Source organism: Musca domestica, unplaced genomic scaffold, assembly GCF_030504385.1.
Source record: "Musca domestica strain aabys unplaced genomic scaffold, Musca_domestica.polishedcontigs.V.1.1 29, whole genome shotgun sequence".
Taxonomy (NCBI): domain Eukaryota; kingdom Metazoa; phylum Arthropoda; class Insecta; order Diptera; family Muscidae; genus Musca; species Musca domestica.
Window position 1 is genome coordinate 7,334,368 of NW_026712296.1, and position 17,253 is coordinate 7,351,620.

Below are 17,253 nucleotides of genomic sequence, written 5' to 3' on the forward strand. Positions count from 1 at the left end.
AGATTGATAAAATTTTACTCAAATGTATACTATGTCTGCAGGACTTTTGGTATTGAACATGAGCCATATAGGTCCCTATCCACAATTATACCTCCCTATTTTTGGTATTTTGGCGATTGAAGCGACGTTATTCAACAGAAATGTTTCAAATTTGGTATTTGAAGTTCGTAATGGATACTACAGCCTATGACAAAAAATTGACCGTGCAGGTCCAAGTCTTCGTATAGCCCCCACATAAGGGAGAGAAGAGATTTTGGTGGCAATTGTGCGCTGGAAATGAAGCGAGGAACCTCATTTTGTAGCATTCTTAGGTGGCGCGTGCTGAGTGCGATGGTGCTGAGTTCTGTTGGAATGTCCATGTTTGCGTGCCCAAGGCTTTAATACACCCTCCAGAATATTTTCGCGATAATGTTCGGCATTTATTCTGATGCCACGGTCGATTAATACGAGCGGAGTGCGACCATCTGCTGTTATGGCGGCCAACGCCATCACTATGGCTGGAGCTTGAGTTCTGGTGGCCAACCGTGCACATTTTCAGCTGACCTCTTTGGCAAGTAAACATGTTTACAAAATGCAGGACAACGAATGTTTTCTCTTCGGAGAAAACCTAATTCGGCAGTTCACCATTTTCAGCAAAGCGATGCAACTCTTTAGCTCTTTTGAGTCCATTTTCTTTCATTAGCGGTGTAAGTTCTTGCACTTTTTGGAATTTCAATGGCTTTACCCTGAGCTAATTTTTCAATATTTGCCGAATGGAATATTGCGATATGTTTAGCTCATGAGCCATTTTTCGGCCACTGCGACGCGGGTTTCCATAAATTTCAATCATTTCTACTGATGTTGCTGTATTCTTCCGTCCACTTCCTTGACGTCGGGCTACGCTACCAGTATCACGGTAAGGAGCGATGGTACGAGACACAAAGGATTTATTCACATTTTAATGCTGGAGTGCTCTAATGATAGCCACTTGTGGTTTACCAGCCAAATATAAAGAAATCACACTATCACGCTTGAATTCCATAACGAATAACTTTTTTTCTGGAAAATTGTCACCAAATGTCTTTTATGCGCTTGTAAACCATATAATGAGCTGTCGGACGAGTGGCCTAAAAATGACAGCTGCCTGAATTTGGTTGCATTTTTTCATCTCACACTGTAATTGTGGCATGTAAATAAAAATTTACAAAGATATAATACACCGTAAAACAGTGTGGGATATAGTAACACTTATTGCTGATTTCTTATAAACTAAATTACTATTTTAATATCAGTTATCAATTAAAAGCAAGATCAATTGAAATTTAAAAATAAATCATAAAGATATTGTACGAATTTTATTCATATTTATCACGTTGTACTTACTGCAATTAAAAAATCATTTCTGTTATCTCACATTACCTATCATTTATGACAATTTACAATAAATAAATATAAAATCAGGAAAAACATGTTTTACCTTTATTGATGGTAATAAAACATTGACGCACATTCAAAAATATTAGTCAAGTCGTTATCATCATCATTACCATCGCTTTTCAGAGATGATTGCCGTAACTCAGTGGCACAGTTAAAGTACAAAAAGTGAAGAAAGAAAGCAAAATTCAAAATTCTTAACTTAGATGAAAGGCATAAAAGTTAACACTCTTCTCCAACACCGCCTCCCTAAAAATCTCCACATGCTCGTTTTCCCCCAAAGGAGACTTTCAATAAAAATGTCAAAAAACATTCTTCTCACTTCAGTTCATTGGAAATGCCAAGTTTCTGAGGGGAAGTGAATGTTGATGGTTGTAGCAGTTGAATGCTCAACATTTATATATGTATACTTTATTACATCCTATCGATATTTTCTTTAGCTTTAATGTAAATGTCTCGTTGTTGTTATTGTTTGTAGAAAAGAAACTTTAAAATTTATGGCAAATTGTCGGGACAAATTCAATAACAAGTAAATGTTAATAACATCAATGATTTTAGCAACAAATTTCAACAGAAATGTTAATTAATTGCAATCTTAAAAATTCCATCAATGTCATACGATAATATTTATGTAATTGTACAGATTAATTGGCTAAAGTCACTGATCACATATGACTTGGCTAAACTTGGAACAACAACAAAAAATCTATATTAGAAAATTCGGGTTAGAACATGGCTTAACGACAAATAAATCTAATTAACTAAAAACCAATAGTAATAAATTAAAATGTTTTCATATTTATACAGACAGAGTCCAAAATTTATCTCCACGTAAGTTAATATTCGTTTAATAAATAACACTGTACAAAAAAAAAACTCAATTTTTCAATAATTACGAGGAAAATCCGGCAGACTATGAAAGCAGAGCTAAAGAAGGAAGACACGTGTGACTATATGATACCCTACACAACTATGCATATTTAGTAGAGCTTCCGTAACAAAACAATTTATTATACCCTACAACACTATGTGTTGGGGGTATTATAAGTTTGATTGGGCCAAAAATTATGTAACACCTCGAAATATTGGTTTCCCATATAGGAAAGTATATATGGATCTTCCTAGCTCGCCGAGCTAAGTCGATCTAGCTATGTATGTCCGTCCGTCCGTCTGTCCGTCTGTCCGTCTGTCCATGTTAATTTGTAATCACTCTACAGGTCGCAATTATGGCCCGATTTTTACGAAATTTAAAATGTAGGTGGGGTTAATGTCAGAATAGAACCCTATTTCTTTTGGAGATGATCGCCAAATGTTTAGGGGTTGAAATGGACCAAATACTGAAAAAATGTCGGATTTTGCAGTAGCTATACAGGTCGCGATTATAGACCAATCGACGCGGAATTTCGCATGTAGCTAGAGCTTAGGGCGGGGAAGAAGCCTACCAATTTGGGTGGTCATCGGAAAATATTTAGCGGGTAAAATAGACCATATCTTTTGTATTGAAAAAATTCGAAATTTTTCATTAAACCGCGAATATTTTAAATCCCGGCGAAATCACAAAGCCATGACAGGGTTACTTCTGATCTTTACATTGATGTTAGCATCCAACAAATCGGATATATAGCAAAATATATGCGATATATATGTCTATCAAAGAAGATATGCTTGAAAGATCTCTTTTATGTCGAGAACGGCTGAACTGATTTCGACAGTTCTCATTAATTCAGAATGGCCTCTTGGCAGAAAAGAAAAAAACGCCTAAAAAATCGCATAAAAATATCTCTCTAAAGATAAAAATATTGAAATTTTAAAATTTTCTCATATTTTTTCAATTTTGTCATATTTTTGGCATATTTTCATTTTGAATTAAACATTTGGTAATATTTCCACAGCTAACAAAACTAAGTAGTTAGGATATCAGGATATCATATACAGATCGCATTTATGGCCCGATCCTTGTAGACAAAATACGAAAATGTCCATTACAGTGACTTCTTGGAGAATTCACAAATACAGGAAGACGCACTTCTGACTATTTCGTTAACGCTGATTTCGTTGAAGAATATAGTCAAATGGCTGTATCTCATATAGATGCGTTTCAGTCAAAAACCAATAATGAATGTTAATCTTTTGCCACTTCTGAGAGATTATAGGTCTTTAGGAAATATTGGTTCCAGATCTAGGTAGACCATTTACGTGCAACATCTACCAATAAATTGGAAATGAGCAAATTAGTTTAAGTTGCTATTATTCGAAAAGTAGAGAACGAAACCTGATGGTTTTCTTTTATTATTTGTCACAATATCTTGTGGAATTCTTTCGAGTATCTCGCCTATATAAACTGTATCGTTTATTATAGTGTTGTAGGGTATTCAACGGTCGGCTCCGCTCGACTGTAGCCTTTGCTTACTTGTTTAAAGTAGATCATCCCACCTATCAACTTTTGGCTTTAGAGCAGTTATAGTTTGCCAAAGAGTACATGATATCACTTGGAGAAGGATTATATTAAAAAAAATATATATCCGAGCCGAGTTGCACAAAATTGAACGTACGTCCCGAAATTCACAACATTTGAGCTAATATTATTATTAGCAGACTGCTGTCATTTCTAAGCGACTCGTCCGACAGCTGTTAAAATTATTCCAGTGACAGCTCATTATATTGTTTACAAGCGTACAAATGCATTTTGTTGAGAATATTTTTTTTCAAGCGTAATAGTGCGATTTCTTTATATTTGGCTGGAAAACAACAAGTGGTCACCCGCGTCGCAGTGACCGAAAAATGGCTCGTGAGCTGAACATATCGCAATATTCCATTCGACAAATATTAAAAAAAGAGCTCGGGGTAAAGCCATTGAAATTCCAAAAAGTGCAAAAACTTACAACGCAACAGAAACAAAATAAACTCAAAAGAGTTGCTTCGCTTGGCCGAAAGTGGTGAACTGCCGAATTTGGTTTTCTCCGATGGAAGAAACATTCGTTGTCCAGCAGTTTGTAAAGAAACAAAATTATCGTGTTTACTTGCCAATGAGGTCAGCTGAAAATGTGCACCATCGGTTGGCCACCAGAACTCAAGCGCCGGCCATGGTGATGATGTGGGCCGCCATAACAGTGGCATCGAAATAAGTGCCGAATATTTTCGCGAAAATATTCTAGAGGGTTTATTAAAGCCTTGGGCACGCAAACATTTTGACCACATACCTTGGACATTCCACCAGGACTCAGCACGCGCCACAAAATGAGTTCCTCGCTTTATTTTCAGCGCACAATGGCCACCAAAATCTCCGGATACCAATCCGTTGGACTACTGTGTCTGGAGTGTTTTGGAAAGCAAGGTTGGCACTAAAAGTGTCGATCACCTCAAGCAAACGCTTCGCCGGGAATGGGCCAAAATACCACAGAGCAACATTCGGGCAACGCGTTACGGTTGCATTGGCCTTTCGTGTCAAAGGTGACCAATTCGAACTAATCTAAACTTATCATAAAATTTGATCCAATTTCCGACATTTTTTGCATTCATTCAATAAAATTAAAAAAAAAAATGTAAAAATAATGGGAGCTATATTCAAATCTTAGCCATTTTCGATAAAATTTGGCAAAGGAATTTTCGAGCTTTGTAAGATATCTGGTACCAAATATCATTGTTGTCGAATGCATATTACGAATTTGATTTAAACACCAAATTGAATGAAACATACATAAGGAAGTTATAGCTATATCTGAACCGATTTTCTCCGAATCCGATGTATTTGCCTCTAGACTGAATTCGGTCGGTTGTACCAAAATTTACTGCATTTGGACTGATATTGGCTATTTAGTGCACAATTAACCCAAACTCGGCTTAGGATATGTATAGGAGCTATATTCAAATCTGAGCCGATCTTGACGAAATTTTATATACTTATTTCAGATCTTTGTGTGATATCTGGTACCAAAGACCATTGTTGTGGAACGCATATTACGCTTGTAAGGGACTTTAAACCCCATATCGGATGAGACATATGTATGGGAGCTATCGCTACATCCGAACCGATTTTCTCCAAATTTGATGTACTTGCTTCTAGACTGAACTCTGTTGGATGTGCAAAAATACAGGTCATTTGGACTGATATTGGCTATTTGTTGCACAATTAATCCGAAATCGGTTAAAGATATATATGGGAGCTATATCTAAATTTGAACCGATTCTCACCAATTTCAATAGGACCATCTTTGGGCCAAACAAATACTATTTGGAAATGTTAATCTCAATCAGATAATAAATGTGACCTGCATTTTTTTTTCACAAAAATACATGAACAGACGGACGGACGGATGGACTGACATGCATAAATCGACCCAGAAAGTGGTTCTATGAAGATCCTCAAAAGTAACTAATTGTCTGTCTCGCTTCCCTCTCGATGTTACAGACAAATGCACAAAGACATAATATCGTGACCACAGTGTAGTGTATAAAAAACAGCTAAGTTCGTCCGGTCCGAACTTTTTATATTCTCCACCATGTGGAAGGAACTTGCAAAATGTTAAGAAATCCTAGACATGCTCACGCAACTTGTTGTCATAGGCTGTAGTACACATTAGGACCTTCAAATGCGAAATTGAAACAATTCCAGTCTAGAGTGCTCCTATAGGGAGGTACCGTTATATAGGAACTATATGAAGGCCTGGAACTGCATAAGCAATTTTTTGTCTATATATAGTACTCATTAAGATCTTCAAATACGAAATTTTAAATAATTCCGGGAAATAATGCCGTTAATATTCTCAAATGGAGATACCGTTATATGGAGGATATACTTAGGCTTGGGCCCTCATAAGTATTTTTTTGTCTAGATTTAGTACTCATTAAGATCATCAAATACGAAATTTGAAACAATGCCGAAGAATAATGTCTCTAAAATACTTAACGAATATCGGGAGTTATCGTTATAAGGTGGCTATACGAAAGCGTGAACATGCATATACAATTTTCTGCCATAGGCCGTAGTACACGATACGAACTTTAAGCACGAAATTTTAAACAATTCCGGCCTGAAATGTGGCTAAAATCATCAAAATACCGAGTATTTAGAGGTACGAACTAAACCTGCCTAATGACAGAATACACATGTATGCAAAATTTGAGCTTTCAAGCAGCAGACATGTCAGCAGATAAAACTAGTTACTCTTTGGTCATGAAAGTCGGCAAATGAGAAGAAAAAGCAGTTATTTAAAATTAATGCTCCAGTGTACTAGTCGGACGCGTACACTCTGGTCCGAAAAAAAGAAAAGTAAGTTGTTTTACTTTGTATTTTTTAACAACTCATTGGTTTCAACCTACAATGCTGGTGGTAGTACGATTACAATACATTGAATTGGGTTTTTCGGCTGCCAAGTTTTTGTATGATCCATCTTCTCTTCTTCTTCTTCTTCTATATCTATAAAAGAGGAAAATGTTTGTACGTTTGTTTGTTTGTTTGTTTGTTTGTAATTTATGGACTCGAAAACTGCTGAATAGATTTTTCTGAAAATTTCCATATATACTGCAACATCGCCTGAAAGTAACATAGGCTATATACATTTTTGAATTTCCACTTGGAACTGGAGATATAGCATCAGAATCGGAGGTACCTCCCAAAAATTTAGATTTTATATGCACATATCTATTGATCGGTTAAAGATACAGTCTCCAAATTTGGAATGTGTAACGGAATTTGGAACAAAAATAAGTTTGCTAAATTATATTGTAATCGGTTCAGATTTGGATATAGCTCCCATATATATTTTCGACCGATTTCGTTCATTTGATGCCTCAAACACAATATGAATGTTCGATTCCAATGAAATTTGGAATATGTGACGGGATTTGATCCGAAAATAAATTTGTCAAATTATATTGAAATCGGTTCAGATTTGGATATAGCTCCCATATATATTTTCGGCCGATTTCAAGCATTTGATGCACCAAACACGCTATGTATCCCCAATTTCAATGAAATTTGAAACGTGTGATAGATTTTATCTAAAAAAAATTATTTCCCAAATTATATTGATATCGGTTCAGATTTGGATATAGCTCCCATATATATTTTCGGCCGATTTCATGTATTTGGTGGACCAAATAAGATATGTATGTCCAAATTTAATGAAATTTAAAATAAGTAACGGAATCGGGAGCAAAAATGAATTTTTCAAATTATATTGAAATCGGTTCAGATTTGGATATAGCTCCCATATATATTTTCGACCGATTTCATGTATTTGATGCACCAAACACGCTATGTATCTCTAATTTCAATGAAATTTGGAATCTGTAGGGGAAATTAAAACGAATATACATTTGTCAAATTATAGTAAAATCGGTCAGATTTGGATATAGCTCTCATATATATTTTCGACCGATTTCATGTATTTTATGCACCATGCACGATATGTATGTTCGATTCCAAAGAAATTTGGAATATGTAACGGGATTTTGATTAGAAAATAAATTAGTCAAATTATATTAAAATCGGTTCAGATTTGGATATAGCTCCCATATATATTTTCCGCCGATTTCACATATTTGATGCACAAAACACGATACGTATTTCCGATTCCAATGAAATTCGGCATGAGTGGCTAAATTTGGTACAAAAATAAATTTGACAAATTATATTCAAATACGCTCAGATTTAATTTTAGCTCCCATATATATACTCAGCCGATTTCACATATTTGATGCACCCAAAGCGAGAAAGACGAAATCTGGCACCAAAAAAAATTGCCAAATTTTATTGAAATCAGTTGAGGTTTGGGTATAGCTAACATATGTGTGGTTACAATAATAAATGTGACAAATTAATTGGAAATTAGTTAAGATTTGGATATAGCTCCCATATATATATTCTCGGCCGATTTCACGTATTTGACGCACCAATTTCAATGAAATATGAAAGGTGTGGCGGAAATTGGTGTAAAAGTAATTTTTTTAAAATTATATTTAAATCGGTTCAGAATGGGATATGATTTTAATAAGAACCATTGACCCACAACGCCTTAGGCTAACACTAAAAAACAACACAACAATTAATTTGAAATACGCTTATTACGGCGAAGTATGTTGCTATCTCGAATTCATTAATTGCAACAGAAATGCCACTCAACTTCAAAAGATTGCAGTTTACTGCACGCTTGGTATTTGCTATGAAATAAATAAATCCGAAGGACAAACCCTTCGTGTATATATGTCATGTTACTGTTTTTCTAATGGTTTTGTATATTTACGCATTAAAGTAGTGCAATAATTTTTTTTTTTAATTATAAAATTTGTTTTTTTTTAACCAACAAATATTCGTAAATAAAATTTTGAATGCATATAAAATCAAAAGGGGTAGCGAAGCGCACCGGGTTCAGCTAGTGCATTTATAATTCACACAAAAACTATAACAGGGGCTTTCTGCTGATATCCATTATTTATTCCCAGAAGGATAATTCACACCTAATTTCCCACATTTAATCATCGCATTTCATTTAAAATGTTTCTATTGCACGTTTAGCTATTTATGGCAAGTACTTCAGAGTTGTACTTCAGAGCAAATCACTTTACAACATAACTTCTGGTGTGCCAAATTGGGATAAACCGCAGAGATTTGTCTACTTTACTTTCAAACTTCAGAACAATTTCAAACCCAATGAGGTAGCGTATAACGACACACATACATCCTGCTTGCAGGTTATTCTGCTTACTTTTAATTATGTTATTATTTTAAAAATGTGTGTACGAGGTATTAAGAGGTTATGAATGTGTGAACACATACATGAATTCCTATATGCAGGGCTTAACAATGGTGGTTGCCTTCATATAAAAGTTAGAACGAATTTGTGTTCATTTTGACTATCAAAAGCCAAAATACATACATACATGCCATATTTTATTATACAATAGTTATTCAACGCTTTATACCAAATCCGTTATCCACAATAGTTTGCAAAGAATGGCATAATTAAGCGAACACGGATTTTTAATTAAAATCCGTCAAGAAAGTCTGCGGCTTTGTGTGTGGCAAATACAATTTTGTCATTGTAGCGTGGGAATATTTCATTTTGAACACTTGTTGTCAATTTCAGTTTGACTTCAAATGTTAATTTATTATTATTGATTTTCCATGCTACATCATCAATTCTTCTTATCCCCGATTTCAAAAAAAAATTGATAGGATTCGAACATACTTTAATGAACTGAGCCAATAACACTTCGCAACACAAAAAATAATTATGGGGAAATCACAGTAGATAATGAATTTCTAAAATACGATTAAAACCCACTTTAGAAGGGATCATAACAAATCAGAATATTCTACAAATCAAAAAGTCTAAACCTTCAAATATATCAAAAAAAGAAGACTTCGTACTTCGTGTGAGTTTATGCAAAAATCTTCAACAAAGCATTATTTTAAGAAAAAATATTCATCATCAAATTTCACTACCAGCCAACAATGAAACGAATTTTTTTTCCATGAAAAAACGGTAACCAACTTCAGACTGCTGTCATTTCTAAGCCACTCGTCCGACAGCTGTTAAAAATATTCCAGTCCCAGCTCATTTACAAACGTACAAAGGCATTTTGGTGAGAATTTTCCAGAAAAAATTTATTCGTGATGGAATTCAAGCGTGATAGTGTGAATTCTTTATATTTAGCTCGAAAACCAAAGGTTGCTATCGTTAGAGCACTCCATCATTTTAATGTGAATAAATCCTTTGTGTCTCGTAACATCGCTCGTTACCATGATACTGGTAGCGTAGCCCGACGTCAAGGAAGTGGACGGAAGAAAACAGCAACATCAGCAGAAATGGTTCGAAAAGTAAAGAAGCGACTTGATCGAAACCCGCGTCGCAGTGGCGGAAAAATGGCTCTTGAGCTTATCAATTCGCCAAATATTGCAAAATGAGCTCGGATAAAGACATTGAAATTAAAAAAAAAAAGGCAAGAACTTACACCGTAACAGAAAGAAAATAGACTCAAAAGAGCTAAAGAGTTGCTTCGGTTGGCCGAAGATGGTGATCTGCCCAATTTGCTTTTCTCCGATGGGAAAACATTCGTTTTCAGTTTGTAAATGCCGAATATTATCGCGAAAATATTCTGTAGGGTGTATTAAAGCCTTGGCACGCAAACATTTTGACCGCATACCTTGGACATTCCAACAGGACTTAACACCACCGCACTCAGCACGCGCCACCCAAGAATGGTTACAAAGGGTCCTCGCTTCATTTCCAGCGCACAATGGCCACCAAAATCTCCGGATACCAATCCGTTGGACTATTGTGTTTGGAGTATTTTGGAAAGCAAGGTTGGCACTAAAAGTGTCGATCACCGCAAGCAAGCGCTTCGCCGAGAACGGGCCAAAATACCGCAGAGTAACATTCGGACAGCGTGTGATGGTTTCATTGGCCGTTTGAAGGCCATAATTCATGCCAAATCTAAACTTATTCTAAAATTTGATGATATTTCCGACATTTTTTGTTTTCATTTAAGAAATTAAAAAAAGTAAAAACTATGGAGTTGACTTTGTTGCAGTTTTTTATCTCACCCTGTATATCAAAACAGTTTAGACGATTTCTGCCGGTTTTTGCCGACAATGTCCGTTTATGAAAATAACTTTTGACTTGGGGTATGATTATTTAAATATTGACCCTGATGGTATCGGAGGTATAGGCCAATATTTTTATACCCTACACCACATACTGGTAAGGGTATTATGGCTTTGTGCATTTGTTTGTAACATGAAAAAGGAAGCAAGACAGATCCATAGTTACTTTTGAGGATCTTCATAAAATCACTTTCCGAGTCGATTTATGCATGGTCTGGATTTATTATCCGATTGAGATGAAATCTTGCAATTATTATTTGCTTGCCCCAAGGACGAAACCTATTGAAATTGGTGATAATCGGATCAGATTTAGATATAGCTCCCTTAAGTAATATAAGTCTAATACTATTATAAGTCCAAATCACCTGTATATTGGTACATCCCACCGAATTGGATCTAGAAGCTAGTAAATCAAATTTGGAGAAAGTCGGTTAAGATTTAGCTATAGCTCCCATACATATATATCATCCGATTTGGGGTTTTAAGTCCCTCACATGCGTAATATGCACTCCAGACGAATGATATTTCGAAAATACATCTATGATACTGTTCGAAAATACATCTATGAAATTTTATCGAGGTGGGTTCAGATTAGGATATAGCTCAGGATTATTGTACACCAAATGGCTAATATCAGCCCAAACGGACTGAATTTTGGCAATTACGACTGAATTCATCTTATGAACCAGTACTTCAAATTTGGTGTAAAGCGGTTCAGATATAGGCATAGCTCCCACATATATGTTTTATCCGATATTGGGATTAAATTCCCTCACAAGCGTAATATGCATGCGACAACAATGATCTTTGGTACCAGATATCAGATACAGCTCTGAAATAAATGTATGAAATTTTGTCAACATCGGTACAGATTTGGATATGACTCCCATATATCTCCTCAAACGATTTCGGGGGTATTGTGCACCAAATAGCCAATATCAGTCGAAATGACCTGAATTTTGGCATATCCGGCTAGAAATCGGACGGTCTAGAAGCAAGTACATTAAATCGGTTCAGCTATAGTTGCCATATATATGTTTCATCTGATTTGGTGTTTAAGTCCCTCACATTCGTAATATGCACTCGACAACAATTCGGTACCAGTTATCAGATACACCCCAGAAATAGCTCTGCCAAATTTTATCAAGATCGGTTCAGATCATATATATATTCATCCGATTTCGGGTTAATTGTGCACCAAATGGTCAATATGAGTCCAAAAGTCCTGAATTTCGGTACATCCGACCGAATTCAGTCTAGAAGCAAGTGCATCGAATTCGGAGAAAATCGGTTCAGATGTAGCTATAGCTAACATATATATGTTTCATCCGAGCAAACTACAACTGCCAAATATTGATCGGTGGTATGATCTACTTTAAATAAATTCTTTTGTTACGGGGCTCTACTAAATATGCATAGTGGTGCAGGGTATCATATGGGCCCGACTATTGAGTTTTCCTTACTGGTTCTTTATTTCATTTCAAATGAAAAAGTAAGCAATTTTTCCATCTGCTTGCAACATTTTGATGGATTTGATCAGCTTAGGTAGATGTAACGATATTTGTCCTCAAAATGTTTGAACTTCTAACTTGGTGACCCGGAATATACTATACAAATCTTAATTAGGGAGACAAAATGGTAAAACATATTCTTAATAAACTTTGTTCTAATAATCCAATCCAATTCCAAATATTCCTCCCATATTCTCGCCACGTTTCATTGCGACTAAGCTCAACCATGGTTATAAAAGAAAATCTCGTTAAGATGTCCAATAAAAAACAACGAGGATAACCTTTCAACGAGAAATCAACACAATGTCAATTAAATTTGACAAGAGTCTGGTTGTGGCTTCAAAAAAATATCCCTACGGTGCTATTTTGCTTTCGCTAACCAATTTCAGTCTGGCTACGCTTTGGTATGAGCTATTTTAATGGCTATATTTTACAGCGTTAGATGAAGAAAAATGTGTTACAATAAAGAGCAAAGCAAACGCTGAAACAACATTTCAACGTACCAGGCATTTTATTGTGAAGAATAACAAAAGAAAATGTGAAGTAAAAAAGGCCAAATGAAGAATATATTACGAAAACAACAAAGAGGATGTAGATGCATATAAATTAGAATTGGTTCGATGCTCCTACTGCAGTTGCGAGTTTCCTTTTTTTAGTCCAAATGATGTTTATTAAAATGTAATGAAAATATCTGGAAAGTACAATGGCTGATTTACTTCAAAGGGATAATGCGAAAAAATTTTGAAAAATTTATTGAAAAAATAATATTTTTCGTTTTAATATCAGCAAAATTTCCATTCTTTGAGAAAAAAGAAAAAATAATAGGATGTTTGCTTAGTAATATTAGTAATCGATTAAACTTGTAGAATTTATAAATAGCAACGAGGTGAAAATTTTTAATTTATATTTCTACAATAAGGCATGCTTAACAATTTTCCTTTCATGTAAAGGATAAAGAAAAAAATAAAGAAGCTTTTTGTAGAAATTTAAATTTTAGTCTAAATTAACAATTATTTCAAATTAAGTGATATATGTTTTCTTGCATTGTTATACCCTACAACACTATATGCTGGGGGTAAGTTTGATTGGGCCAAAAATTATGTAACAGCTCGAAATATTGGTTTCCCACATGGGAAAGTACATATGGATCTTCCTATCTCGCCGAGCTGAGTCGATCTAGCTATGTATGTCCGTCGTTCTGTCCATGTTAATTTGTAATCACTCTACAGGTCGCAATTATGGCCCGATCTTCACGAAATTTAGAATGGAATAGAATGGCCAGAATAGAAACATATTGCTTTTGGGAATGATTGCATAATATTTAGGGATGGACCAAAACTGAAAAAATAATGATTTTGCAGTTTTTTGCAATAGACCAATCGACGCGGTAGTTAGCAGAAGTCAGAAGTCTTCCAATTTTGATGGTCATTGGGTAATATTTAGTGGGTGAAATAGACCATAATATTTGTGCTAAATGAAAGTCAAATTTTCCATTAAACCGCGAATATATCTAATCCCGGCGAAATGATAAATAGACGAACAGGTCAATTCTCACCGTTACGTAGATGCCTATAGTAAATATATCATGTATATAGCGAAATATTTACATGAGTATATACAAAGGAAGGGGATGTTAACTAGAATGCTTATATCTCAGGGCTAGGCCTATTATTTTTAAAGATGTCCGCAATACATTTAGGTGTTGAATTGGACCAACAATTAAAAATTTTCCTGATTTTGCAGCCGTTATAAAGGCCACAAATAGAAACCAAAGGAACCAAAACATCTCGCATGAAGTTCAGGTTTGGGGCAGCGGGTAGAGTGGACCACCACTTTTGTGTGAAAAAATACAAACATTTCCATTCTACCGAAACGCTGCAAATAACTTACAGGCGATATCCAAAATGCACAAAAATGCGAACTTCTGCCTTTTTATGCTGATTTCGTTGACGAATATAGCCGAATATCGTAGACAAGCAAATCATGTTAATGAGTCTTAATTTGGAGATACAGGGGGGCCTCTTGCTTTTGGAGTTGAACGCAAAATATTTGGGGGTTCGAATGAACCAAAAACAAACAAAAAACAAGTAAGCAAAGGCTACAGTCGAGCGGGGTCGACCGTTGAATACCCTACAACACTACAATAAACGATCCAGTTTATATAGGCGAGATACTCGAAAGATCAGGTTTCGTTCTCTAATTTTCGAATAATAGCAACTTCAACTAATTTGCTCATTTCCAATTTATTGGTAGATGTTGGACGTAAAAGGTCTTCCTAGATCTGAAACCAATATTTCCCAAAGACGCATAATCTCTCAGAAGTGGCAAAAGATTAAAATTTATTATTGGTTTTTGACTGAAACGCATCTATATGAGATACAGCCATTTGACTATATTCTTCAACGAAATCAGCGTTAACGAAATAGTCAGAAGTGCGTCTTTCCTGTATTTGTGAATTCTCCAAAAAGTCACTGGAATGGACCTTTTCGTATTCTGTCTACAAAAGTTGGCAAACTTTTTCACACATTGAATATTTTTGGATGACCATTAGAAACTGCTTGGCTTTTGCAATGTGCGGTAACCCCCATTCAAATGTGCGTGAGGATCGGGCGATAATTACGACCTGCTGACAATTTTGCAGTTTTTTGGTTCATTTCAACCCCTAAATATAAGTCGATCATCTCCAAAAAGAGTAGGCTTCTATTCTGACCCTCTTCTTATCCCCATGCAAAATTTCGTAAGGATCGGGCCATAAATGCGATCTGTATATGATATACTGATATCCTAACTACTTAGTTTTGTTAGCTGTAGAAATATTACCAAATGTTTAATTCAAAATGAAAATATGCCAAAAATATGACAAAATTGAAAAAATATGAGAAAATATTACAAAATCAACATTTTCATCTTTAGAGAGATATTTTTATGCGATTTTTTAGACGTTCTTTCTTTTCTGCCAAGAGGCCATTCTGTATTAATGAGAACTGTCGAAATCAGTTCAGCCGTTCTCGACATAAAATAGATCTTTCAAGCATATCTTCTTTGATAGACATATATATCGCACATATTTTGCTATATATCCGATTTGTTGGATGTTAACATCAATATAAAGATCAGAAGTAACCTTGTCATGGCTTTGTGATTTCGCCGGGATTTAAAATATTCGCGGTTTAATGAAAAATTTCGAATTTTTTCAATACAAAAGATATGGTCTATTTTACCCGCTAAATATAATTCTATGACCACCCAAATTGGTAGGCTTCTTCCCCGCCCTAAACTCTAGCTAACTGCGAAATTCCGCGTCGATTGGTCTATAATTGCGACCAGTATAGCTACTGCAAAATCCGACATTTTTTCAGTATTTGGTCCATTTCAACCCCTAAACATTTGGCGATCATCTCCAAAAGAAATAGGGTTCTATTCTGACATTAACCCTACCTATATTTTAAATTTCGTGAAGATCGGGCCATAATTGCGACCTGTAGAGTGATTACAAATTAACATGGACAGACGGACAGACGGACGGACGGACATACATAGCTAGATCGACTCAGCTCGGCGAGCTAGGAAGATCCATATATACTTTCCTATATGGGAAACCAATATTTCGATGTGTTACATAAATTCTGGCCCAATCAAACTTATAATACCCCCAACACATATAAAATCAAAAAAAAAAGTAAAAAAAAATCACACAATTGAAGCCAATCAACACGCCTGAGAAGAGGGTTCTAGCATTTTGGATGACCATTGGATTATATTTAGCTGTAAAATAGACCACAACAACTAACAGCACGACGTAGTGCGTAAATATTGGACAAATGTCCCTGGCCAAAATGCTAAGGGTAATATTTGGGCAGTACACCTTAACCTAATTTCAAAAGCGAAATCTTCCAAAATGGATTTGTACATAAGGGGGCTTCTAACATATTGTAGTATTCTAGGGTATCAGCCACGCACGACTATAGCCTTTGCTTATTAGTTTTCAGTTATTTTTTTCGGAATGGGACAAAGTTTCGGCATATTTGAGTATCGAGGCCATATAAAAAGTTTCATTATAGCGCATACGAAAATTTTCAAGGAGTGGCTTATGGAAAAAAATTCATAACTCATACGTCACAAATGATTTGTAGAACAGCAGTTTGATTATTGATGAAAAAATACATGGATGTAAAAAATAAATAAGGATTTAGATTGTAAAACTTTTTCATTTAACTTAACATATAGAATATGATTAATATAAGCGTATGGAAATAAGAATTTTAATAGACTTTTTAGTTGGCTTAACAGTTAACCACAAGTACAAGTTAACATCGAAAATCATGGAACAAACATTGCATGCTCAGTCTAATTTTCATTTGAGAACAAAAAAAAAATGTTTTTTACATTGGGCGTTCTTGGTCGTACATAAAAATGAAGCCATGTGTCAGGGATTTTTAAAAATTGCTAGTTCTTTATTTGTTTCACAATCTTTTTTCTCTTTTATCAGTTTCTGAAGTAGCTTGCACTATAAAACAACATGATAGATAAGTAAATGAAAGTGTAAACCTTTTTAAATTTGACAAAAACAGTCCCAAGCTGAAAATACAACAAAAAAATGTATACTCATGATGCGAATAAATTATATACGTAGTCCTTGAAGATACAAGTGAATAATGAGATGCAATGCCTGGACTGCAACAATGTCGAAAGACATAAGTTCAAGATTCTGTTAAAATTGGT